General features: G+C 41.0%; 1 pseudogene; it reads right to left on the bottom strand.

Annotated features, from left to right (window-relative positions):
* Window positions 1–363: 363 nt before the first annotated feature.
* The window catches only part of LOC113035904 (von Willebrand factor A domain-containing protein 5A-like), a 31,072-nt pseudogene continuing 4,485 nt past the window's right edge, over window positions 364–26,950 (bottom strand).

The raw sequence follows: 26,950 nt of genomic DNA, 5'->3' as shown, positions 1-26,950 counted from the left end.
TCAGCCTCAGCATCCAAAGCCAACATCTGTTTAATTAGCTGATAAATAAATGTTGGCCACTTTCAGTTCCCATTCTAACCTGTTCAGGTCATCAAGGCGCTGAGGTTTTTATATATCGAGTTTCCTGGGATTAGAATCCTGTCTCGTATTGAAATTGTCTTTCCAGTCTTAAATGTCCAGCACTGTTCGCTGTAGTTGTCTTTTATGAAATAATATTCAGTTCTCATGCCAGAGTCTAGTATATAATCTGATGGCTGACCCTGAGTATGTATGTATGAATTTCAAAACGCCATAGTCCATATTCCCAGGGTAGAGTGGCACCCCTGTAACAGCTACCAGCCCCAGAGACCACATGTCAGTTGCTTCATTATATGGAATATGAAGCATGACTTCAGATGCCCTTTAATAAACTGTCTGTATACAGGCACTAGGATGATGCAATGATGTAGTAAATCTGTTCCCCCCCACACACACACACAATTAAACAGGCATTAATCTTAGCTGACCAACTGTAGCAACTCAGCATAACCATCACAAACTGAACACTTACTTTTGTGTTTACTTCCATTTTGTACACTCAGCCTTTGCAACCAGAAGCTCACACTCTAAAGTAGCATTTACAACCAGATATACAGATTTTTATCTATCACCCTCGATGAATCACTACTGTATCGTGGTGGGGGAATTTGCAGGAGCAAATGAGTCCTAGGTGAGAGACCAGACAAAGAGCAATTCAGAAGTAACTGGCTACAAGACCAAGTGAAGAGTTCACCTCTAAATGCCACCATTTAAAGAGAAAATGAAATGTTCATCCAGAAAAACACATACTGAAACTCTCCTTTAAATTGTACAGTAGATCGTATTATTGTACGGTCTACTGTACAATTTAAAGCCCCTTGAGGCAACTGTTTTTGTGATTTGGTGCTATATAAATAAAATTGAATTGAATTGAAGACTTTAATGCAGAGAACCAAGTCTGTGTTACCAAATCATGTGTTTTCTTTGACAGGAGGTTGACAGCAACATTTGACAGGAGGTTATGTTAGTGACAATGAAACAAGTCAATCACATCTAGTGGAAGAGAAAGAATGAACACACCTCTGATTGAGCTTCTACAGTAGATGTCAGAAAGTGTATTTGGAGTATTCAGATAATTCTGCAGACACGTGTTACAGTGTTTAATCCAATGTTAAATACCAATTTGGATTCAAGGAAAATAATGATTTTATAACAATTAAAGGGTCAGACTAAAGAAAGCAACACAGTATAGTGTAAGTCAGTATCCTTCTGCTTAACAGTGCTGAAGGTGAGGTCACTTTAAGAAAACCCTCAGAGTCCCAGAGCTTCTTTCTTCACGCTGCAACCCAGCAGGACATTTCCAGCATCCACACACTCTGACACACACGGTGCTAAAAACACAAAACACTCAATGATTATAGAAATTGATATGGGGGAAAAAGCTGACTATAGCATTTTATTTTCATTGTGGTGATTACTACCTTTGTGAGCTTGGAGCCATGAGGCAGCCTTCACAGCCAGAAGCTCCCACTCGTCCTTTGCATCCATCTTGAAACCATGAAGCCAGATCAGAGCCAGGATGGTGGCCCACACTTCACTGCTGGCCTAATTCATCAAGTGAAAGACAATCAGATAAAACAGGAAACATGAAAATTATCATCTTAATTTCTGCAAATAATATAAATGTAAAATAAGACAGTGATATACTTTAAGAACTTCTGATGATGAAAATGATTTCTGCTGCTTTGTGGTTACTGGACAATATCAGACTTTAGTGCAGCTCAGTGGTTGCTCATGAGTGTTGTAACGTGCGGTGGAGATGAAGCCAGCCGCGGAGGTGTGCAGGTGGATAGCGAATGAGCAACAGCTTCTGACTTTCCAAAAAGTACTCATTTATTTACAATATCAAAAATAAAAGTGCTACCTCTACCACACATTACTAAAGAGCACACTAGTCCGCGTACACACGGGAGCAGCCATTACAGGAGGAGTGCAAAGAAGAACAAAAAGGGGGTGACACACCAGTCATGAGACAGGAGGCGACGCCATGTGGCCATACACTGCATTACAATAGCAACTGTTACATAGTCCCCCCTGGTGAGAAAAAGGCTGTCCTCAGCCGTACACAGCTGAAAAAGCACACACCACACCTAACAGTACCCTACACATAGAGGTTACAGCTAAGATTGGTGCACACACACAGGGCAAAAGACCATTTAAAAATGAAATTGGTGAAAATAAGACGAATATGTACAGTGGAAAATCAGTTTTCTTCGTTTTTTTCACTTTTTTTTTTTAAGTAAATGCCAAGAATGAACCTTAACGCACTACAGAGCCACAAAACTGGATTAAGTGGAGCAAACAGAAACATCTACATATCACGACTCAAAATAGCAATGCAACAAGACAGCATCAAACAGGTTTAGCCAAAACATTTCACTTCAGATCAAGCCTGGTTGTGTGAAAATCATGAGTCCATCTTTTGTTGCTTCAGCCAGACGTAACTCTTGGGCAACGTCTGGGCCTGAGATTGTAATGTCCACCAGCAGCTTGGTGCTGGACAGATCTGGGTGAAAGACTGTCTGAAACAGTGCCCACACCAGAAGAAGAGTCAATGTCCGGTAAATCAAAGGGGAATGGCTCAGAGTCAATGTCAGTGTCTGCAGGGGGGCCAGGGTGGGCCTGAGAGTCAGAGTTCAGATCCTCTGCGGTCTCTCTCTCCCAGCAGGCGATGAAACAGAATGTTCTTTGGAAGTGAGAGAGTCCCAGGTATGGAACGGTTGCATGTTCACAACATGATAAACACCTGCATCCACACCGGAGTCCACCCAAGTGAGCCTGTAATTAACATCACTGAGTCTTTGAGATACACGCAATGGTCCCTCAAACGGTGGTGCAAGTTTAGCAGTAAAGTTAGACTGAGCGTCTGACCTGGGGTGTGTCTTAACTCTCACAAGGTCACCAACACGAAACGTGGCATGTCGATGTCTCAAGTCATAGTAGGGCTGCACGATTAATCGTTAGAAAATCGCGATCTCGATTTATACTTATGTGCGATCTCATTTCCAAATGACAACGATTAAAAAAAAAAAAAAAAAAAAAAAAAAAAAGACGACGACGATTGTACCGCATTTTGATCCGGGACGTAATCTGCATGAAAACAAGCGCTCACTCTTCCTGCTCAACAAATGACAAGGGCGGAGCCTTATACCACATGATACAGAAGCTGTGCCCAGTGTTGCCAACTTAGCGACTTTGTCGCTATATTTAGCTACTTATTTATTTATTTATTTAGGACAGTGCATGTTAATGAACATAAATGTAAAAAAAAAAAAATTACATGAATGTAAACATACCAGATTATAGCCAAGGGCTAATTTCCATCTGTTGTCCTTAAGCATAAAAATAGACATAATAATTCATAAAAATTCATCATTCATTCATAATAAAAACTCCATCACCAAACTTACACATACACACCATTCTGTTCCCAAATAAAACATTAAAACTATACAACTTATACATGATCACACACTTGATTTGTCCATAACCAGTTTTTAACCTTTGCCTTAAACTAATTGAATGTCGAGCATTCTCTAATGGGTTGAGGAAGACTGTTCCACAGATGGCCACCCTGGACAGAAAGGACGTTCTGACCAAATGCTGTCCGTCTGTGGGGTATAAACAAGTCTCCTCGGATTGTAGCTCGAGTGGTCCTGTCTGAGCTTTCTTTATGCCTAATGAACTGCTTTAGTGGTGGTGGAGCAAGGGAGTGTAAGACTTTATATATTAAACTCACTCTTAAGTTTCACTAAGTTATTGAAGTTCAGTAATTTATGTTTTTTTAACACATGACAGTGGTGGTGGGAAGTCGGTTTTTTGTCAAGTAGTTTTAAACTTCTTTTATAAATGTTTTCAATAGTTTTAAGTGTTGTTGGACAAGCGAGTTTTCAGACCCCTTAGCGACTTTTTTTTAGAGAAAAAGTCGCTAAAAAAAGACGTGAAAGCGCGTATCGCTTTTACTCTCAACAAGCAGCGGGTGCTGTAACGCAGTCAGTTCTTCTTTTACTCTTAAGCTGTTTTGTGGATCACAATGTTTAAAACTACTTATAAACACACACACACAAAGTAACTCCACCAGAGTGCCTATTTCGGGTCACTTTTGCCGGTCCAAGCCCGGGTAAAGGAGCAGGGTTGGAATTGTGACATTAAAAAAAACAATAATTGCTAAAAGAAATTTAATTTGTAGTTCTAAATAAACTCTAAATGCATTTAGGACGTTTTTTACTCACTTTATGTCTCTTCCACGATGTTACTTCTCTCTCCAACGGAATTTCAAGCAGTTCAACATTTTGCGGCAACAACAAAACGTGAGACATTTGTTGTTTTTATGTTTATTTATTGTTTTTATATTCAGTATCAACTGTTATGAAGTTGATGTGTAGTTAATAAGTGCAATAAATATTTATACTGGAAAAGAAAATCGTGAGAGAATCGTGATCTCAATTCTAAGCAAAAAAATCGTGATTCTCATTTTATGCAAAATCGTGCAGCCCTAAGTCATAGTAACATTTTTGTCTGTCATGGCTATAGTCCAGAGCTGCTTTGGCGTGGTTGTGAGCTTCCTGCAGGGACGCTCTCAGAGATCTGGTAAAAATTCAGTCGGCCTGTCACAGGTCAGAGGCAAAGGGTTGCGTGACAGTGCGTCGGGAACTTTGTTTTGTGCACCAGGCTTGTGCACTATTGTGAAATCAAAGTCCTGCAAATGAAGTGACCAGCGGGCGAGTCGGCCCGTTGGGTTTTGACGAGACATGAGCCACCTGAGACTGTTGTGGTCAGTGAAGATAGTAATATGAACACCTTCAACATATGGGCGGAAGTGTTCCAGAGCCCATATCACAGCAAGGCACTCCTTCTCTGAAGTGCAGTAGGGGAGTTCAGCTTTGTGAAGGGCGCGACTAGCAAAAGTCACTCACGACCCTTGTCATCCTTTTGCATCAACACTGCCCCAAGACCAATGTCACATGCATCGGCGTGAATGGAAAAGGGACGGTTGAAGTCTGGAACTGTTACAGTGTGAGTGTCTGATATACAGATGCTTATTTTCATGCAGCAAGAAGGCCTACAGTTAGTCTGACTTTATTTCCATTTGTTTTCTGTTGTGTTGTAATTCTAGTTTTCATTCAGATCATGCTATGGAATTTGTTATACAGTATTTTACATTTGTGTTACTATTTCAACAGCCAAAGCAACAGCCCACCTTTTCAGGCTTTGACTTTTCCATCTCCTCGTTGGTCTGTCCCAGTGCAGCAGCCAGAGCTGGATCAAGCAGCCAGCAGCCAGACGCCTCCTGCAGGGAGACTAACTGCAGCAAAGGGTCTCTGGGTGGCTGCTCAGGCACAGCAGCTGGAAAATCTAAGATGGAATAAAGACAAAACCTGATTATGGTGCTAGATGAGACAACATAAAGTGTATATGACTAACCAATGCACAAACCATTACACCTTAAACAGTTATAAATAACGTCTTATTTGATTAATTTGAATATCTGTCAAAAATGTAACGTTAAATATAGGGATGGGTACCGGTGTCATGGCACCGGTTCTGACATAAACGGTAGTAACCAGACCGAAAAGCAGCGCACATTTCGGTGCTTTATTTTGGTGCTTTTTTTTCCTGAGCTGTGATACACTTCTAGCCAATAATTTTACGTTTCCGAGGATAGTAGGCGGGTCCAGGTACGTACGTTCTTTTAGAGCAGAGCTACAGATTAAAAATTCCCAAGGAGAAGCGGTCAAAAGTCTGGCTGTACTTCACAGCAAAATATGCAAACTCAGCAGCCTGCAACAAGTGCTTTAAGCTGATACTGTGATACTGTCAAAGGAGGCAACACCTCAAATCCGATGAAACACCTGGCGACGCATAGCGTTTTTTTTAAAAGCCCAGAAATGCGCCGTATGATAGCTTGCTGCGAGACCTCACACCGAGCGCATCTACTGTACGTGGGTTGCCTGTTATCGGACCCGGAGTTAGCAATATCCCCCAAAAACCCCGAAGAGGAGAGTCCTGGCCCCTAGCCCTGTCAGTGTAGCAGAAATGATGACGGATGATGATGGCAGCAGCAGCCGTTCTTCTCTGCGTGAGTAGCTTAATGTTGTTCGTGTGTAATTTAAGTTGAGTAGGCTAACCACGTTATTACATTAATGCATGTAAGGTGAACTAGCAAACATCATCATAGCTACATGCGGCTGTCTTCTTGTTTGATGGCAGATACTCCCTTCACCCTGGCCAAAAAGGCTAAAATGACCAAAGAAAAAGTGGAAAACAGTTAAACATGAGAGGTTTAGGACAAAGTTTGTGTTTTTTCCATTGTTTAAGCACTGCTTCCAGCCAAGAGTGATACCATATATGCCCCATAGCTGCAGAAAAGGCTAACATTGTTATCTTTTTACAAAAAACCAGCTGAACATGAGAGGTTTTTGGACCAATTTTGTGTTCTCCATTCTTTAAGCACCGGTTTGAGCACCGGCACAGTTTCAAAAGTACCGATTTGGCACCGGTATCGGATAAAACCTAAACGATACCCATCCCTAGTTAAATATAATTACCAAAGCAATTCATGTGACAAATTGTGTATTTACAACAGCCTTAAAACTGACAACACCACACACCCCAGCATTAGACTTTATGAATTGAACAGGCGGAAGTTAGTCGGATTTTAATCAGATGAATACTGACGAAATGATGTTATATAAGGTCTTGTTCTCATGCTTTATAATAAAAATATGTCTCCAATTTGCTAAATCCAAGAGGTCAGAAGACACTAAAGCAAAGAAAACTTAATAACAGTAAATCCTCACTTTTATCCATTTTATTATTTTATTATTATTATTGTTTTATTATTAAGGGTCCTAAAAGAGTGTGCAGACCAGCTGGCTGGGGTCTTCACTAAGATCTTCAACACTTCACTGTCCCAGTCCTGCATCCCGCCGTGCCTAAAGTCAGCCACAATTGTCCCACTGCCAAAGCGTTCTAACATTAGCAGCCTCAACGACTACCGACCAGTTGCTCTAATACCTGTTATAATGAAGTGCTTTGAGAAACTGGTCCGACGTCACATCATGTCCTGCCTGCCTGCCACCCACATTCGACCCGCTCCAGTTTGCATACAGAGCTAACAGATCAACTGAAGATGCCATTGCTACAACGCTCCACACCACCATCTCTCACCTGGAAGTGCAGGGCCGTTACGCCAGGCTGCTCTTTGTTGACTTTAGCTCTGCTTTCAATACGATACTCCCGGACAGACTAATAGTTAACAACCTGTGTGTAGATAACAACCTGGACCTCAATACCACCAAGACAAAAGTCGACTTCAGAAGGAGGAAGTCTGAGCTGCAGCCTGTCAGCATCAACGGGGAGTGCGTGGAAAGGGTCTCCAGTTTCAAGTTTCTGGGTGTGCACATAGACACAGACCTCCAATGGAGCTCTAACACCTCTGCGGTTTTAAAGAAGGCCCAACAGCATCTCCACTTTCGGAGAATCCTCAGAAAAATGGACCTGAAGAAAGAGCTGCTGACCGTCTTCTACCGCTGCTCCACTGAAAGTGTGCTGACATATTGCATCGGTGTGTGGTTCTCCAGCTGCACCACAGCACACAGAAAGGCACTCCAGAGAGTCATTAATATGGCCCCAAAAAATCATTGGACATCCTCTTCCCTCCCTGAAGGACCTGTACAGCACTCGCTGTCTCAAGAGGGCACGCAGCATCCTACGGGACTGTAAACACCGAGGACACCAGGTGTTTAAGCTGCTGCCGTCTGGCAGGAGGTTCAGACTGCTGAGGTCCCGAACAAATAGACTCAAGGACAGCTTTTACAGCAGGGCAATAGCCCTGATCAATGCAAATAGCTGACCTGATTGGCTACCCTGGACTTTTTTTTTTTTGGGGGGGGGGGGGGGGGGGGGGGGAACAATGTTTAAAACAATAACAATAATAATATTTATATTTATAACAAGGTGCAATAATAATTAATGTGCAATAATAACAGTGTTCAATACACATACACTTATTCTTCATTTGTTTTATTACTGTTATTATACTGTGTTGTGTTGTTTGTGTTGCGTTGTGATGTGTCGTATTGTGTGTTGTGTTATACGTAGTGCCGACGTAGGACAGTTTTCCAATTTCATTGTACTACTGTACTATGTATGACTGTGCAGTGACAATAAAGAGTTCTCATCTTATTAGAATATTAGACTAATAAATTATTCAGCAGGAGAAAAGTGGATCTTCTGTGCAAAAAGGCATAAAGTAGAATCAACTGCTACCACCAGCAGCTTAACAGCTCAACATTGCTCATTTGCTGTTGTAGTTTACTGTATATGTCACATATTCTCAAGATTGCTGTAACAATTTCTACATGCAGTAGCTAGAATATAGAATAATAATTTGCTCAACTTCAAAAATGTATTGATATATAGGGTGCCTTGTCCTTGATTTTTATATATTGTGACTGTCGTCTGTCTTAAACTACACTATTAACGGCTTATTACTGAAATCGCATCCATCTTTTTGCACTTTAATAAATATAGTGAGGTATTTTTCCCCAGAGGCACTGCATAATCACTCTGTGATTAAATCTGTCTCAGTTAAGGTAAATGACTGCAGAGAAAGCGTGGGGTTATTTCTGTAGACTCAACATTCTTTTGTCCAAATGGACTCTGCCGTATGTGTCCATGCAAGATGACTGCAGCATGGAAATACAAAAGATGTTTTGCTCTGAAATTCTCAGTCTTACACGAGGCACTCCTGTGGCTGGTTTTTTAGGGGTTAAAATGACCATAGCTTACCCTGGCATTCCTCACAATATCTTCAAGGTAAAGTATGTTGACCAATATCAGTTAAGGTAAAGTATGCTGACCACGCCACAGTCGTGTATCTGGAGTGACAGTGGGCTGGAGAACAGCTAAAACCCATCCACTCAAAAATCAAAACTATTGTGATGCTCTCAGTGCAGTCATCCAGGCGTGAGTTGCAGCACTTTTGGGGGATGGAAGGTTAGTGCAGAGGTTTCTGTAAAAGTGTTTCCACTGTCGCTTACTGTATTTACACAAAACACACATCTTTGTTTCTTTTCTGTTTAGTGTTTCACTTACCTTGTGAAGCCATAGCACCGTGCTGGGCTAGTGAGGAAAAATGTTCTAGATTAAAAGAAGAGAAGAAATAAAGACATTACAAATCTTTATTATTTTGAACTTGTATGATAGGTTTGTAGCATAAACATATTTGCTGAAACGTTAAGGAGGGGGGGGGGGGGGGGGGGGGTTAGAAGACCGATTAAGACTTCCCTAAACCTGCTGATCTGGAAGTTCAGCAGTTCATCTAAACAAAAGGCACTTTTAGACTAAAACTGACATAGCTACGTTTCTACGTTCATCCTACCATAAAACAAGAGAAGGTACGACCTCTCCCATGCTCCCAGGATGTGGGTGTGAATGCCAGATCACTCTGGAATGCACACAAAGCCTTTGCAGACTCCTAGGGATCGCACATCCTATCACTACACAATCGATTATGCACCTCTAAGCATATATGGTTAAATATTTCTAAGCATAAATGACAACAACAATATAAACCTAACATTGTTAAAATGTAAAGTTTTTAAAAATGCAACTTTTTACACACTGACTTAGAGCACATTACAAGTGTTTAAAATGAGTGAGTCATTTAAAACTACAATTAAAATCACAAAAAGATACAACTTTGAATATTAATGTTGGAACTGTATCCTCACCCAGAAATTAATTAATTAATTAATTAATTAAATATATATATGCATACTCTTTTTTTATTTTCAGTCCACAAACCACATGTAGATTGGTTAGGCAAACTCCCATGCACACTCAAGTATCGTTGAGAGGATAAAGAGCACTGGTCCAGTGTTAAAACAGAAATGTGTTTGTTTGCGTCTGTGTTTTTGAAAATGCATGAAGATATGTTGTTCTGCCATTTAATTTTTTACTTACTTTTATGCAGACGATCACCAACTGAAGTAAAAACAAAGAAGAAAGAAAGAAAAGGGAGTCAAAATATTTCATAACAATTTGTTAAAGAGAACAATTAATGGACTGACTTCGCCTGCATCCTGTTCTCTGATTGGTTGCTGAAGTATTTCTACCAGTTGCTCACCATCCGCGATTTGCACAATTGTCTATTTCCATTGTTTTCTAGTCTTAAGCTTTTTCATGTTAGTTCTTTTCCAATTACTTGTCCATCCTGCGTCAAGCACTATCTGCCACATGTTTGATTTAGCAGTTAAGACGAGATGATTTGAAAACAAAATATAAATGAAGCTACTGGATTCTGATTTTACTGCAGTACCTTACAGTTCATTATAAGTAGTCTTTCAAGTCTATGTGGTGTTCAATAATATTCTGAATATATCAAAATGTTGTAAAAGTTCAACCTTCTTTAGTCACCATGTGGTGTGAATGAGACACGGCGGGTCCAGGGATCATAGGTTTGAGCCATTTTATTCAATATTTGTCACACCACAACACACACCAACCCCTGAGTCCCCGTGTTTTTAACTAGGCGGGTGTGATTAAGGATGCCGTGCAGGTGCGTCCGCCCTCCTTGCACGGCACCGCAGACCATGCCCCACCACACACCACTTTAAGATACTCTCTGTTAATATGTTAATAATGGCAAACGAAGAAATACAGACAAAGCATTTTACTTTCAACATTTCAAATAAAATTCAAAGAGAAATGTGTTGGTTTGTTTACATTTATTTTTAAACATATGTGCTGTTCTGCCATCCAGCTTTTACTTATACTTACCCCACCGACTAAACTTCTGGAAGGTACCAACTGTGAAGTCAAGAGTTAAAAAAAATAAATTAGGGTTAAAACATTTAACAAGTATTTGCTAAAATAACAACAAAAGTACAGATTTTTAATATTACTGTGGTGATATATACACTCAACAAAAATATAAACGCAACACCTTTGTTACTGCTCCCATTCCCCATGGGATGGACGTAGAGACCTAAAATTCATTCCAGATACACAATATAACCATCCCTCCCAAACAGTGGTCACAAATCAGTACAAATGTGTGGTAGTGGGCACATCTGCTATATTGAGGTAATCCATCCCACCTCACAGGTGTGCCACATCAGGATGCTGATCTGACATCATGAGTAGTGCACAGGTGTACCTCAGACTGCCCACAACAAAAGGCCACCCTGGAATGTGCAGTTTTTTGCGCTATTGGGGGTCTGGGGACCCAGAACCGGTCAGTATCTGGTGTGACCACCATTTGCCTCATGCAGTGCAACACATCGTCGCATGGAGTCCATCAGATTGTCAATTGTGGCCTGTGGAATGTTGGTCCACTCCACTTCAATGGCTGTGCGAGGTTGTTGGATATTCGTGGGAACTGGTACACGCTGTCGTATACGCCGGTCAAGCACATCCCGAACATGCTCAATGGGTGACATGTCCGGTGAGTATGCTGGCCATGCAAGAACTGGGACATTCTCAGCTGCCATCTGCCCTGAACAATGTGAACCATGATTCATCCGTGAAGCGCACACCTCTCCAACGTGCCAGACGCCATCGAATGTGAGCATTTGCCCACACAAGTCTGTTACGGCGACGAGCTGGAGTCAGGTCAAGACCCCGATGAGGACGACGGGCATGCAGTTGAGCGTCCCTGAGACGGTTTCTGACAGTTTGTGCAGAAATTGTTTGGTTGTGCAAACCAATTGTTCCAGCAGCTGTCTGGGTGGCTGGTCTCAGACGATCTTGGAGGTGAACCTGCTGGATGTGGAGGTCCTGGGCTGGTGTGGTTACACGAGGTCTGCGGTTGTGAGGCCGGTTGGATGTGCTGCCATATTCTCTGAAACGCCTGTGGAGACGGCTTATGGTTGAGAAATGAACATTCAATGCACGGGCGACAGATCTGGTTGACATTCCTGCTGTCAGCATGCCAATTGCACGCTCCCTCATTGCTTGTGGCATCTGTGGCATTTTGCTGTGAGACAAAACTGCACATTCCAGGGTGGCCTTTTGTTGTGGGCAGTCTGAGGTACACCTGTGCACTACTCATGATGTCAGATCAGCATCCTGATGTGGCACACCTGTGAGGTGGGATGGATTATCTCAATATGGCAGATGTGCCCACTACCACACATTTGGACTGATTTGTGACCACTGTTTGGGAGGGATGGTTATATTGTGTATCTGGAATGAATTTTAGGTCTCTACGTCCATCCCATGGGGAATGGGAGCAGTAACAAAGGTGTTGCGTTTATATTTTTGTTGAGTGTAAATACAACACAAATATTACAAACAGTATTTTAGGTTTATCTTAGCAGTCTAGTTTTTACATCCTGCGAGGACCTGTAACTCATTCAGAAATTATATTCCCAAATACATTAAGAAGGCAAGTGGAAATAATGTCCCCAACTAATAAAAGCAAAATAGTTTACATAAAATGTAAAACACAATTTCAGTTATTTGGACTTTTGACATATCATAATCTTATTTGTGTTATTTTATAGCTCTGAAGTCCTGAATGTTGTAAATGTAGGAAGTAGTAAACACAGTCAAATCCTTCTATGAATAAGTGTAATCAAAGTTTTGACACATAATACAAATTTTTCTTCTACTCCCACTTTTTGTTGCACACTCGTAGTATACAATAAATAATCTAAAATACTGGATTCTGATATTATGTTGTGCCTCAAAAGTCATAACAAAAATATAAATGTAAATATGTTCAATTAAATTATAAATGTTGCAAAATGTTGTACGAACCTGATTTTCTTCATTTACTGATGTAGCATACATCCTGTCTACCAAGGCAAGTACTGCAGCTACACTACATACAATATTTAATATATAAAACTTCAAGTTAAAAGAGAAATATTTTCTTTCTGTGCCTTCATTTGCATAGCTGTGTATGTGTGTGTGTTGATTTGTCATTCAAATTTTACTTACTTATGGGCAATGGAGCACTCTTCTTCATTTTGCCTACAATGAAGTCAAGCCAAAAAAAAAAAGAAAGTCAGATTTTTCTGGTATTTGAAGTATAACAGCACTAAGTTGATGTTATTTTGGTGATATAACACAAAGGCAAATATTACAATTGGGTTTTAGAGCTTCCTCTTTTCAGTCCGTGTCATTTCAAGACTTTTTCCCTTTCACAGTTCTCTCATCTCTAATTAGTCACTGCAGTATTTACACCACTTGCTCATTACACTTTTTTGGGGTCAGATTTGTCAGATTACCTAGTTCTATTGTTCAACAGTATTTAATTTTTTTTCCCCTCAGTTTATTTTGATTCCTTGAATCATGTGTTTAGTAGTAAATGTCACGTTTTGTTTAACTGCCGTCCCTTTTAAGGAGTCATACTTTAGGATCCATTGAGCTGACTCTAGTATATTCTGCTCTTCACTATATCAAAAAAATTATATGCAAAATAAAACAAAAACCTGCTGACTGTAATAGTATAACACAGTACACTCTTATACTTTTTTACTCTTAGCATTTTCATTGTGCTGATTTCACTCACACTCAGGTAGATGTTTAAATGTGTTAAATCTCAGGGACACAAGCACACCTCCATGCACACACACAGTTTATATGTAACATAGGATTCTGAACAGCAAACTAATGAAGCTGTAAGATGAAAAAAGGAGATAAAGTATGAGTTCAGGACAGGTTAGAATTTATAGAGTTGCCCTGGCAACAGACTTTTGCGGTGCAGCTCTGCACTATAGACATGCATAGATGTATCTTGTACTACCATTGATCTTTTTAACTTTCTAATGCTACTGACATATGCATTAGAAATGTGCTTTGAACCATCTCTGATGTTGTCCTAATCATGATAATATTCCTTTTATTTATGATCAGCGATCTTTATCTTCAGAGCTGTGGGTGACACTTTTAGTGTTTGCTTAAAATAAATAAATAAATAAAAACCTCACAGGGTGTTGGAAGATTTCTCTGTACAAGAGGTCCAAGAGGAGCATTGCTTTCAGCTTAATGAAGCTTTCATATGCTGCATTGGTTCATTCTAGTTTGTTCAAATAAGCTCTCAAGTGGATCAACTACTCTTGTGCTGTTCGGCAAAAATTTGCTGAACCACGACCTAGGAAGGAGCAAAGTGCAGCCATGTCCTTTGGTGCAGGAGCTTCAGAGATGGCAGTCAGGTGGACTGGGTGAGGACACAAGCCCTTCTTTGAAATGACGTCCCAGGAATGGAATATGCGTCTGCCCGAATGAACTTTTACTGGAATAGATCTGCGGACCAACATCCTTCAGAGGCCTGAGAAAAGCATGCAAATGTTCATTGTGTTCTTCTTTAATGGGTCCATTATTACGCTTTTATTAGGTTCCCCCAGATCCACGCAAAGTCTCAAGTCGCCCTTATGTTTTCTTGCCAAGATTAGAGGACTCAGCCATTCAGATGTGTCCACTGGTACAATAATGCCTGCTTGGAGCAGATGTTTCAGTTCAGCTGACACCTCTTTGCATATGCTGAGTAGCAGATGCCTCAGTTTTACTTCATTGTTAACCTGAACTTTGTGAATGAACCCTTTAACACATCCAAGATGGTCGGCAGAAACAGAATCAATGTTGTTCACCATGCATGTCTGTTTATACTTTTCCATCTATAATATTAATTTTGAGTGCTTTATATGATCTTTAACTATGTAGAATAATCCTGGCACTTTTTTGTCATCATTTGTCAGCACTCTCTTCTTCATCTGCCTAAATAAATACTGATCCATATGCGATGGGTTATGGTACACATCCATTTTTAAAAGTCCCCCATTACTGATGGTGTGGCAGAGGTGTGGCCTGTGGCTCAGCTGCAGCTGCAGGGGAGGGGTGGGGCAGTGAGCTCAAGGCGGCGGTGCCAGGAAGGCTGGAGGGACAGGTGGTGATGATTGTCCTAACGAGGCTTTTCCTTTTTATAGTGAAGCCGGAGACCAGAGAAGCCAACTGGAAAGTTGGTGGACGGGGTGCCGAACTGTAAAAACCATGTGTGCAACTTCACTCCTGAAAGTGGTCCCAGTAACAGTCTGTTGGGTCCCAGTCTTTACAGATGGAAATCTCAGTCTAAGGCTAGCTGCCCCAAGATTTGATTTTCAGCCAGGTGTCACCCACACACCTATACCAATGGCCCAGTGGTGTTCCAGGGTAGAATGACAGACACTTCTTTTACACTTCCTCAAGATAAAAATGGGCTGCAGTGGGTGAAAGTGGGGAACCCATGTTTCTTCCTGTAGTACTGACACTTGTATGCGAATCCATAATGACATCTTTCACCTTAAACAAAATCCAAGGAGTTCTGGATGTGGTGTGGCTGTGGTGTTTAGGGCTGACTAACAATTTGTTGAAGACCAAAGCCAGAAACTATGAGGCTGACTTGATCATACAGATAGTGGGTCTTAAAAGGTACACCATGTTTATGTGTCTTCTTTGAACCCTACAGACTTTGCGTAGCTTCTGCTGGGTATCACCTGCGGTATGAGGTCAATGAGCTTTCTGGGATTTCTTTATCTGGATGACTAAGCATGCATCAAGATCTTTTTAATAAAATTCAAAATAATAAAAACCTAATTTAAAAAAGATTGCTGATTTTTTATAAAACACACTGCCCTTTTGTGTCTCTCTGCACTTTACATTACCATTGTGGTGATGTCATTCACACTCACCTATATGTACAATATAAATTTATTAAATCTCAGAGACACAAGCATGCCTCCATGCAAAAAATAGTTTCCACTGACATTCATTCAGGTTTGTACTTACATGTTCCATATGTTGCTGATGATAAAAAGCAATCCATTGCCACTATATAGGATGAAAAAGACGCGATATCATAGACCGGCAGATGTGTGTTGTACTTCCATTCAGCTTTTTACTTTCTAATGCTCTGTGGAGAACACAGTAGCCCATAGGCATCTACTGCTTCATTAAACTTGTTCACCAATAAGTTGCGCTTTGGTGTTCCTTGGACTAACTCTCATATTCTCCTCATAGCATCATAATAGTATTCCTTTCGTTGATGCTCAGCTATTTTTAGCTTCAGATGTTGGTGACAGTTTTAGTTTTGCTTTTTAACAAAATAAACTGGACGGGGTTTCTCATTGTTATTCTGATTCAGTAAAAAGGGCTAGCTGTTAGAATTAGGGATGCACCGATACCGATCTCGATACCACATTTTCTAAAGTACTCGTACTTGTTAAAAGACCCCCGATACCGAGGACCGATACCACGGTCTGAGACCTGGCTATGTTTGAGCGGCATGTAAGGGGTTAATCACAGGCCCCGAGTGCCCGACCCCAGGCCCCGAGTGCCCGACCCCAGGCCCCGGCTGCAGCTCAGAGCGGGGAGAAAGCGAGGCGAGACATATCAGCTGTGTGGAACTATTTCAAAGTGAACGAAGACGCGAAAACATAGGCGGACTGCAAATTGTGCTCAGCGAAATTGTCCAGAGGAGGCTCTAAAGGTAGCGCATTTAACACAAGCAATTTAATCAAGCAGCTAAAATCCCAACACAACAACGAGTACAAAGAGTTTACCCACGCTTATTTACCCCACTTATTAGCACAGAGGAGCATAGCTGATGCTATAGCAGTGGGACGGAAAATAGCTGGGCATTTTAAACATTCCGCCTTAGCCTACTCCCGCCTCGAGGACATTCAGGGACAGCTCAACCAGCCAATAAAGAGACTGTAGCAGGACGTACAGACGCGCTGGAACAGCACGTATTACATGCTCCAGTCCCTCATTGAGCAAAAGCGAGTGCACGAACTCCCTGACTATCTCACCGCTCACCAATGGGCTCTTATGGAGATGACTGTTGCCATCCTCGCCCCCTTTGAGGAACTAACTAAAAAAGTGAGCAGCTACGACGCACTAGCCTCTGATGTCATCCCAGCTGTGACTGTGCTAGTGAGACTTCTAAACAGAGAAACAGACGAACAAATTTAAAATTAAATTTTGTTTTATAATTATTTATTCTGTAATATGTTGCATACAACATGCTTTTCATTTTAAATAAATGTTCTTAATTCCAAACTAGTCCCTTGTTTGTTTGTTTTTTGTTAAATTATAGGACTAAAGCTGTTACCTGCAAATTTAAATCATGTTTTTATTAAGTACTCGGTATCGGCGAGTACTGAAATGCAAGTACTCGTACTCGTTTCCAAAAAAGTGGTATCGGTGCATCCCTAGTTAGAATCCCTGACAATGAAAAAAACCTCACGGGCTGTTGGAATATTTCTCTGGACAAGAGGTCCTTGGATCGCCTCTCCGTTGTCTTTGTTGACAGCAATGAAGGCAGTGAAAGAACTGCTCACTCCTGATTGGACACTGAGCTGCACCACCTTCTCCTTCACTCCTCCACCTTGCTGTCCTCTGTGCTCTCTCTCCTCCATCTCCAGGGAACGAATCAGAGTCCGAGCACCCAACCTGTGGACTGTTAGTCTGCAGACAAGAAGGAAAACACACAGAATGCTTGTCATTGTTAATACTGTGTTATTATAGTATATTAGTTTACCAGTCATTTTACTGTTTTTAACACCACTGTGTCCTCTTCGGGGTCACACAGTGAGGAACATGTAAAAAGGCAGCATCTGATGCAGTCAAAGCAGTCCCTCAGTTGCAGTTTAGTCCAGACTGGAACAACTCAGGTTATCTTTCTGTATGGACAAGTGGGGACCAAGTGAATCATACAGTGATCTGACAAAAAAAACAATTAGCTCCTCTGATAGTGCCGTATGTTTACATTTGTTCTCATCTTGTTGGATACTGGAAGTTATTCACTCAGTCAAAGGGTGTTTACTAAAATCTCCCCCCAAAACAGTGGTTCCATTGGAGCATATGCTAGAACATCTATAACCATAAAGATATCTTGAAAAAGTTCTGAGTAAATATTTCAAGCCTTTTTTGCTTTAGCTTTGATGATGTTAGCTCATGACAATCAGAAAACCAGTAGTTTGTGACACCCTGAACTCTCGCCTTCAGCCATGCACCAACTACATGAGGAGAGAGAGCTGTGCTGCTCTTCACAAGTGGCACAGCACCTGAAACCATTCTGCTCCACCTCTCCATCCTACCAACCACACACCCCTGCTGCATTTAGTTTCAATTCATGGTCATGACCCACAGAGCACTGTGCTCTACATTAAACATGTTGTACCCAGCGTCCACTGCAGGTCTGAGACTGAAGTGCAGCTGGTTCTCAGAGGGATGACCTGCCAGGCTGTACTTCAGCGTCACACAGCCCTCTGCTGCCTCTGCACTCTGACACAGAATTACAGTGTTAGAAGTCACGATAATTACTGTCATCAAAACAACATGAGAGGCTGCTGCTCCTACCTGTCCAGTGAGCTGGGCATAAATCAGTGACCTCTGACCCTGGAAAAGTGTTGTGATCGGTGGAGAGAGGACAGTGACAGACACTTCCTTTGGTAAATCCCATGTGACTGAGATGTCGACCACAGCTGGCTGCAGAGCAAATCGCAGCGACTGCATCACCTGACAACAACAAGAATTAGAAAACAATTATGCATTTATGTTTATTTGAAATTATGTCTTCTGTCCAAATAATAACATCTAGAGATGGCACGATACCACTTTTTAATGTCCGATACCGATTCCAATATCATAAATTAGGATATCTGCCGATACTGATATGAATCCGATATAGCATATTTTGTAATCAATAAAACAGTTTTTTTTATAAATATCTTGCTGCATTTTGTATAAGTTCATACTCAAGTTTTAAAAAACAAGAGACTGAAGCTATTCTGTTATACCTGTATGCAAAAATACACTCCACCGAAACATTTTATAGTTCAGCAATACTGATCTAATAAACTTAAACCTACTCCATCCTTCCTATTCTGGTATTTTAAAGAGTACTTACCTACCTAACTAATAGGGTTGCCAACTCCCAGCAAAAAATATTAGGGAACCACCCCCTGCCCTTAATCGATGTAATCAACTTTAATTTAATGCAAGTGTAAAACAAATGCACAGAAATCAATTATTTTTCTACAATAATTAAATAGATTCAACATCTTTCTTCAACAGAATTGCAGACTGCACAGATGGTACCTTCCCAAAGAAAAAAGCAGTATAGCTTACTGGGGTGTATATTAGACTTAATAGTTACTATATACAATGATGGATTTCTATACATTTATTCAGATGACTACTTTTGTTGTAAGATTCAGATAATTATTCATTCAAAGTTTTTAAATGACATAACAAATAAAAATATTTCTTTGTGCCCCCCTTCCCTTCCCTTCAACTCATTCATGTCACCTAAAAGGTAAACCTGTTTCTCCATCACCTGTTCAGCTCTGATGATTCAGTAAGGACATCTCCTGGTTTCATCTTCATGTTTCCCTCTCACCAGATATCCAAACCGATATCATGACCAGCAGCTTTTACAGCTGTGGCTCCAGCAAACGTCAGCTGATACTAGAAAGTAATATTAAATACATTCTAACAACAGCTGATCAAGCTTAAACGAGCTGCTGTTGTTTATCCGCTGGTCTCCTCTTTCTAACGCAAAGTGGGCAATAAACTAACAAGAAAGACAGGACTTGCGGTAGAAAAGCCGATCAGCTGATCATTGATCAGTTTCATGTTTGAAGTAATAACAGGAGAGGGAGGGGGAGTGAATGAGAGAAGTAGATACAACTGCGCAGCAAAGACAGAATAACTCCAGCTTTGTGTCTATTTTTTTAATTCTAGCTGAAGTACGGGACAAATCGCTTCCTTTTCACCTCAATATGGAACCAGTCCAGCTGTGGCTCAATATATCAGTTGTTAAGTTTAACGTGAAAATACTATGCAAACATTCAGGGATGAACTTACACACTTGCTTTACTTCTCTGGGATAGTTTTCGCCGAGATGAAATGCCGCGGTTAGGAAGCATGTAGCGAGGCTCCAACAGACCGCCGACAGGTCTCGCAGAAAAATAGCCGCTCTATCACGTGACACATACTGCTCCAATGCGCCGAGCTGGGTTACACCAAGTAGCGCGTTTTATGAGGTGATTTTCTGATACTTCGGATCGGATTACATTTTTTATTTCTCTCCGATATCCGATCCTGTAATTTAGGTCGGTATCGGACCGATACCGATACGTAATATCGGATTGGTCCATCTCTAATAACAACATATTGCCTTTTAATAATTGTTATTATGACTTATTGTCTTACTTTTGGTTGCATCCTGTCAGTCCCTGTGATAAACTGAGCGTGACCTCCTCCTTCCTTGGCCATCCCATTAATGAGAGCAGAGCTGGCCCCTTCCCCAATCCCAAAAGAGAAACACCTGCAACACAACAGCTGTTTTTAAGACACACAGGTTTGGTACGCAGCACATGTCATCATCATTTTTGCTGTTTCACCTGTGGGAGCCTGAGTTCTTCTTCACCAGATCGATCACTTCTTTGGTGTTCCCCACCTCTCCATCAGTAAAGACAAACAGCTAGAGAGGAGAGTTTACATGAAAGGCCAAATTACACAAGCTAAAAGTAACACATATACACATAGGACTTTTTTACCGATCGGGAACTGGATCTAATGCTTTTAACGGAAACTTGGCAGAGAGTCGGTGAGTCCAGTTGTTTTACTGAACTTTTACCGCATGATTGTGAGTATCTTAATGTGCCGAGGATGACTGGGCGTGGTGGTGGAGTGGCAGCTGTTTTTAGGAAGAAGCTCTCTTGCAAACAACTCTTAACTGACTCATATTCTAGTTTTGAACTTCTGGCGTTTGAATTGAATTGTATACAGACCTCCAAAATACCACAAGGATTTTATCCAAGACTTTTCAAACTTCTTAGCTGGAACTGTGCCAAGCTACGATCGAATCTTAATCATTGGAGATTTTAATATTCATGTGTGTTGTCGCTCCAATTCGCTGGCCAGAGACTTTTTAAGCTTGATAGACTTCTTCAGTCTTGCTCAACTTGTGTCTGGGCCAACCCAGAAACAGGGTCATACATTGGATCTTGTGCTGTCTTTAGGGTTACCGGTCCGAAACATGGAAATATGTGATGCTGTTTTTTCTGATCACTGCCCTATTGTGTTTGACATACTTTTATCTCTCCGTCATTTTACACCTCTTATTTCAACACGTCGTTGTCGTGTTTTTAACCCATCTGCAACAGAACAATTTTCTATTGCTTTTAAAAAGGTTTTAACATCTCCCCTTGGCTTTGGTACCGAGGAAATGACAATTAATTTTTATGATAAATGCAAAACTGTCCTTGATGAGGTCGCTCCTTTTAAAAATATAAACTCGAAACCACGACCAGACCCATGGATAAATAAGGCCACTCGTTCAGCCAGACGAGAGTGTAGGAAGGCTGAACGTAAGTGGAAAAAAGATGGGCTGCAGGTGTCCTTTCTCATGTTGAGAGACAGTCTGTACAGGTATCAGGACATTGTTAAAGCAGAAAAGTCAAGGTTTCTTTCTAATGTTATTGAGAATAGCTCCAATAATTCTTGGGTTCTTTTATCAATTATTGACTCTGCCCTGAATATTTCCCCAGCTTCTTGTATTAATAGTTCCTCAGACACCTGTGAAAGGTTTTTGAAGTTTTTTATCAATAAGATAAAACAGCTTCGATCTATGATCGCCCTGCCTTCACATGACGTGTCTCAAATATTCACCTGCTCTGCTGTTTTTGATCAGTTTGAGCCTGTGTGTCTTGATCAGGTGGAGGAAGTATGTAGTGGCACAAAGACATCATCGTGTCCAAATGACATTATTCCAACACATCTTCTAAAAAAGATTTTTAAAGTTGTCAGTTCTGACATTTTAGCTATTTTTAATAGCAGCCTTAGCTCAGGTGTTGTGCCAGCCTGTTTTAAACATGCTGTTGTACAGCCTGTACTTAAAAAACCTAATCTTGACTCCTCCGTCCTCACTAACTTCAGGCCTATTTCAAAGCTCCCCTTCCTGTCGAAAATTTTGGAAAAGATTGTGTTTGTTCAGCTGCAATCTTTTCTAAATGGACACAATGTTCTTGAGAGGTTTCAGTCTGGTTTTAAAACTCTTCATAGCACAGAAACTGCACTTTTAAAAGTTCTTAATGATCTTTTATTAGCCACTGACTCAGGTGACTCAGCTGTGCTTCTGCTTTTAGATCTGACCGCTGCCTTCGATACTGTTGACCACAGCATTTTAATCTCACGGTTGGAGCATTGTGGCGTAAAGGGCACCCCATTAGAGTGGTTCAGGTCATACCTGTCTGACAGGACCTTCTCTGTGAGCTTTGGTGATTTTATCTCTTCCTCAGCTCCCCTTACTTGTGGTGTTCCCCAGGGATCTATACTGGGGCCAATATTGTTCTCCATTTATATGCTGCCTTTAGGTCTAATTTTTAGAAAATACAACATTTGTTTTCATTCATATGCCGATGATACTCAGATCTATCTTCATTTGAAGGGAAACAGTCCTGCCTCACTAGAACCCTTACTTCAGTGTCTCGGTGAAGTTAAATCCTGGATGGCCTCAAATTTCCTTAACTTCAATGAGAACAAAACCGAAGTGATAATTTTTGGACCAAGCGGCAATCCCAACACTTCTAATTTTAACCTGCACAGTCTTGAGCCTTTTGCCAAATCACATGCCAAAAATTTGGGGGTTATATTTGACAGCAATTTCACCTTTGAAAAACAAATTAGCTCAGTCGTACAGCGGTCTTTCTTCAAACTGAGGCTTTTATCTAAGGTGAGATCATTTTTATCTTTTAAAAACTTTGAACGAGCGATTCATGCTTTTATTATATCCCAGCTGGACTATTGTAACTCCTTATATGCTGGAGTCAGCCAGACCTGCCTGGCAAGGCTGCAGTTGTTCCAGAATGCTGCAGCTCGTCTTCTGACACGCACTAAAAGATGTGAACACATTTCCCCCGGTACTTGCCTCCCTTCATTGGCTCCCTGTCCGCTTCAGAATTAATTTTAAAATATTATTGCTGACTTACAAAGCCCTGAATGGACAGGCTCCCGGGTATTTGTCTGACCTCTTGCAGACTTATACCACCCTTAGATCTCTTAGATCAAGTGATCTTTTGCTTTTAGCTGTACCAAGGTCGAGGCTGGTTCATAGAGGTGATCGAGCATTTGCAGTCGTAGCGCCTAAGCTGTGGAATAATTTACCCCTACACATCAGACAGGCTCATACTGTCAATCTTTTTAAATTTTATCTTAAAACGCATTTTTATTTACTGGCTTTTAATACAGCATGAGAGTTGTTTGTTAATTCATATTTAGTGTTTGCTTTTAATACTCTAAGTTGTTTTATTATGTATGTTGTATTCTTGTACAGCACTTTGGTCAACGCTCCTGTTGTAATTAAATGTGCTATATAAATAATTAAACTATTAAACCAGTCAGACATGACATTATGACCACGTGCCTAATGTTGTGCTGGTCCCTCTTTTGCTACCAAAATAGCCCTGACCCATCAAGGCATTGGGTGCACTAGATCCATGAAGGTGACGTGATATCTTTAAGATCCTTTAAGTCCTGTAAGTTGGAAGGTTGCGCCTCTGTGGATCGGACTTGTTTGTCCCACAAATGCAGACCAGGAACACCCAACAATGGCTGCAGATATCATGGTGAATACATAATCAGTGTTATTTAATTTACCTATCAGTTAATTAATATAAACTCATACACTGTGTGTGTGTGTGTGTGTGTGTGTGTGTGTGTGTGTGTGTGTGTGTGTGTTACCTGTCTGGGCTGATTTTGAATGCAGGGTTGGCTGTAAATATGTTTGAGGGGCTCCAGGATCTCTGTTCCTCCAAGATCAGCCTCCATCTCCTTAACTTTCTTCAGAGCCTCCTCCATGGTCTTCTGGCTGTACTCCACACTCTTACTGCCATGAGATACACATAAGTGTCACAGTACTGGCTCTCTGACCCAGTGTTTGTGTTTCAGTTCTTGGTTTAATATTCTTTGATTGTTATTCCTGGTTTCGGTTATCTTTCGTTTGTGCTTAGTGATCTTAGTTCTTCCTCCCTTTGTACGTTTCTCGGTCTGTGTTTAGTCTCTGCCCCCGTGTTTTCTCTGTGCCTGTCCTAGTCCCAGGTCGCATGTCTAATCACCTTGTCTCCATGCTCCATGTCAGTGTATCCTGCTTTGCTTCCTGTGCCTTGTTATGTCGGAATAGCCCCAGCTGTGCTTCCCTCCCGTTTTCCCGTTCCCTCGTTACTCCCCGGTGTATATAAGCCCTGTATTTTTCTCTGTTAGTTGTCGTTTCCTCCGCATTAGCTGCGTGTCATGTTTGTTATGTCGTGCACTCCCAGTTTAGGTCATTCTTCCTAGTTTGAGTTTTTGTTTTATTTCTAGTGCTCATATATTGTGTTTCTCAGTTTGCTTTTGCCAGCGAATAAAAGCTGCTGCCTTCAAGTTAAATACTCAATCTTAGAGTCCTGCGTTTGGGTCCAACCACTACCTGCCACACAGCAAACCTTGACAATAAGTGATTGATGGCTGTTTAGCACTGCCAAATTCTACATTGTAATTTAATGAGTTTCACTCATACACTTTCAAAACTGCCTTTGAGAACCATAACATAACAGCAGCTTACCTAAATGAGCTGTAAGTATTCTAGAAACGCATTATCTGGTGTAACTAGAGCAGATATCTTATTACACACTTTACACACAAGTGACATCATTGAAGCACAGTTTTATGGACTGAATCACTCACGAAAAGATGTGTTCATATCGGGACCCAAAACTGTAAATGTTGAAATAGCAGCCCATTGGTAAGCTCTTCAACAGGAGCAGCAGAGTGTCCTTCAGGGAAGAGGGAGAAGATGGTGAGGCCACTGTGTGAGAGGAAAGGTTTTATAACTCTAACACCACATCATAAATACCCTGGCACTGCTGATCCGAGATTCCCGCTGCTCAGTGTTATTGGTAGCACAGTCCATACTTCCAGATCGATCCACTAAGAACACAAACTCTCCACATGAAGCCATTGAAGACATCACAGACTGGGTGAACTCAGGGTACAGACTCACCATCACCACTGGATCACCCATCAGAGAACCTGAAACACATGAAAGGACAGAAAAATGTCAAGTTTACAATTTTTTATATACTCCAACTGTTGCAGTGTCAGCTTGGTAGTCTGTGTCTGTAAGTTCAGTCAGGGTTTCCTGTTTTACTTTGAAGGTCCGTGTCTTATGTTAATGTGTCTGGTTTTGTCCCAGCTGTGTCTCTCCCTCCTGTCTTCCATTCCCTGATTGCCCCCTCTGTGTATGCAAGCCCTGTGTCTTCTCAATTATCCCATGCTGTGTGTTCTGTCCGTCTGCCTGCCAGTTTAGTTTCTGTATTCCCAGTTTAGCCAATTTTCTGTTTTTGTCATTTAGTAATAAATCTTTGTTTTTAAAGTCTGAACCTTTGGGTCCATCATTCCTCCTATCCTGCCTGCACATAGCCTTCACATGACACCAACATGTTTGTAGTTGTGGTTTATATTCACTTATCATGTGAATGATTGTCATTTGGCTTTTGACTTCCCGGGGGGGGGGGGGGGGGGGGGGGGGGGGGTTTGAGGGTGAAATGAGAATGCAGTCATCTTTGGTGACATTATTTTTGACTTTCTAATTCACACATGGTCAAAATTATGCAAACAGGCTCAGATATGACCAGTTTAAGCATGATGTTACCACCACAGTGCTTGACAGCTGGTACATTGTTCTTATATTTGAAAGCCTCTCCTTCACTCTTGCAAATTTAAGTCAAATGTAAGGGGCTTTATTTTTGTTCCAGAAATGTAAAGTTTATGTTAGGGCTGGGCGATATGGCCTGAAATTCATATCGCGATATAATTTGAAGCAGTAATTTGTGCGGTAACAATATATATCACGATATATTATTTTCTTCTGTATTACGTATTTTCTACAGTATAAAGCACACTTAAAATCCTTTAATTTTCTCAAAAATCGAGAGTGTGCCTTATGTATGAATTCTGGTTGTGCTTACTGACCTCGACCGATTTTGGCGTGCAGAAATCTGTTTAAAAAAAGTTTTAATACAACTTTGGTAAACAGCACTGCTTGATGGATTGTCAGAGCATTATGCATTAGTGAGGAGCTTCGCGGAGTAATCTGGGTCCAAAACTCCGTCCCTTCAGGTCCCAAAGTCAAACGAATACTAAGAGTTAAAAACGGTCTAAATTCTTTCATCTTTAATTAAATCAACAGCATTGCTGTTTTATCGGGTGTAACAATTAAGTTTAACATCCAAGCATCCATGAAAACAGAAGTTATTAAATTTAACGGAGTTAAAAGTTAGCAGGAAGTTAGCTTGCTAGTTTCCACCTAAACATGACACACCATGTTCTGACTGAGAGATTTTTGAAACTAATTAAAATGTACAGCTCTGCTACCACTTCCAACATAAATGAAGACAGAAAACTAAACATCAGTGGCGTTTGTAGGGTTACTGAAGTTGGACTACCTGGTATATAATGTTGTGCTACGTGATTGCTAGAGACACAGCTATGTTAGCATAACATTAGCACAGTGAAGCTGGAGGATGGCCAACTTTTTATCCACTCGATAAAAGTTAACGTGAGAGATTCTGGTGGTTAGGGACAAATACAATCTCATAGCAGGATGCTATACACGGGTCAAACGTCAGTCAGGAGAACAACTGAGATTATTCATCCACAATACGAGGTTAGTTATTAATATACTGCAACAACATGGGAACAGAACAGCTGCGAGAGAATTCAACATTAATGAATCAATGTTACGGAAGTGGAGGAAGCGCAGTTTTTGGCTTTCCCCATATTTAAAAAGTGCTTCATCTCTTTGCTATGACTGTCGCCCGGCATAATTTGCAGATGA

The sequence above is a fragment of the Astatotilapia calliptera genome, chromosome 14 (genome assembly GCF_900246225.1).
Source record: "Astatotilapia calliptera chromosome 14, fAstCal1.2, whole genome shotgun sequence".
In the NCBI taxonomy this organism is placed as follows: domain Eukaryota; kingdom Metazoa; phylum Chordata; class Actinopteri; order Cichliformes; family Cichlidae; genus Astatotilapia; species Astatotilapia calliptera.
This window is presented reverse-complemented; position numbering and strand designations above follow the sequence as displayed.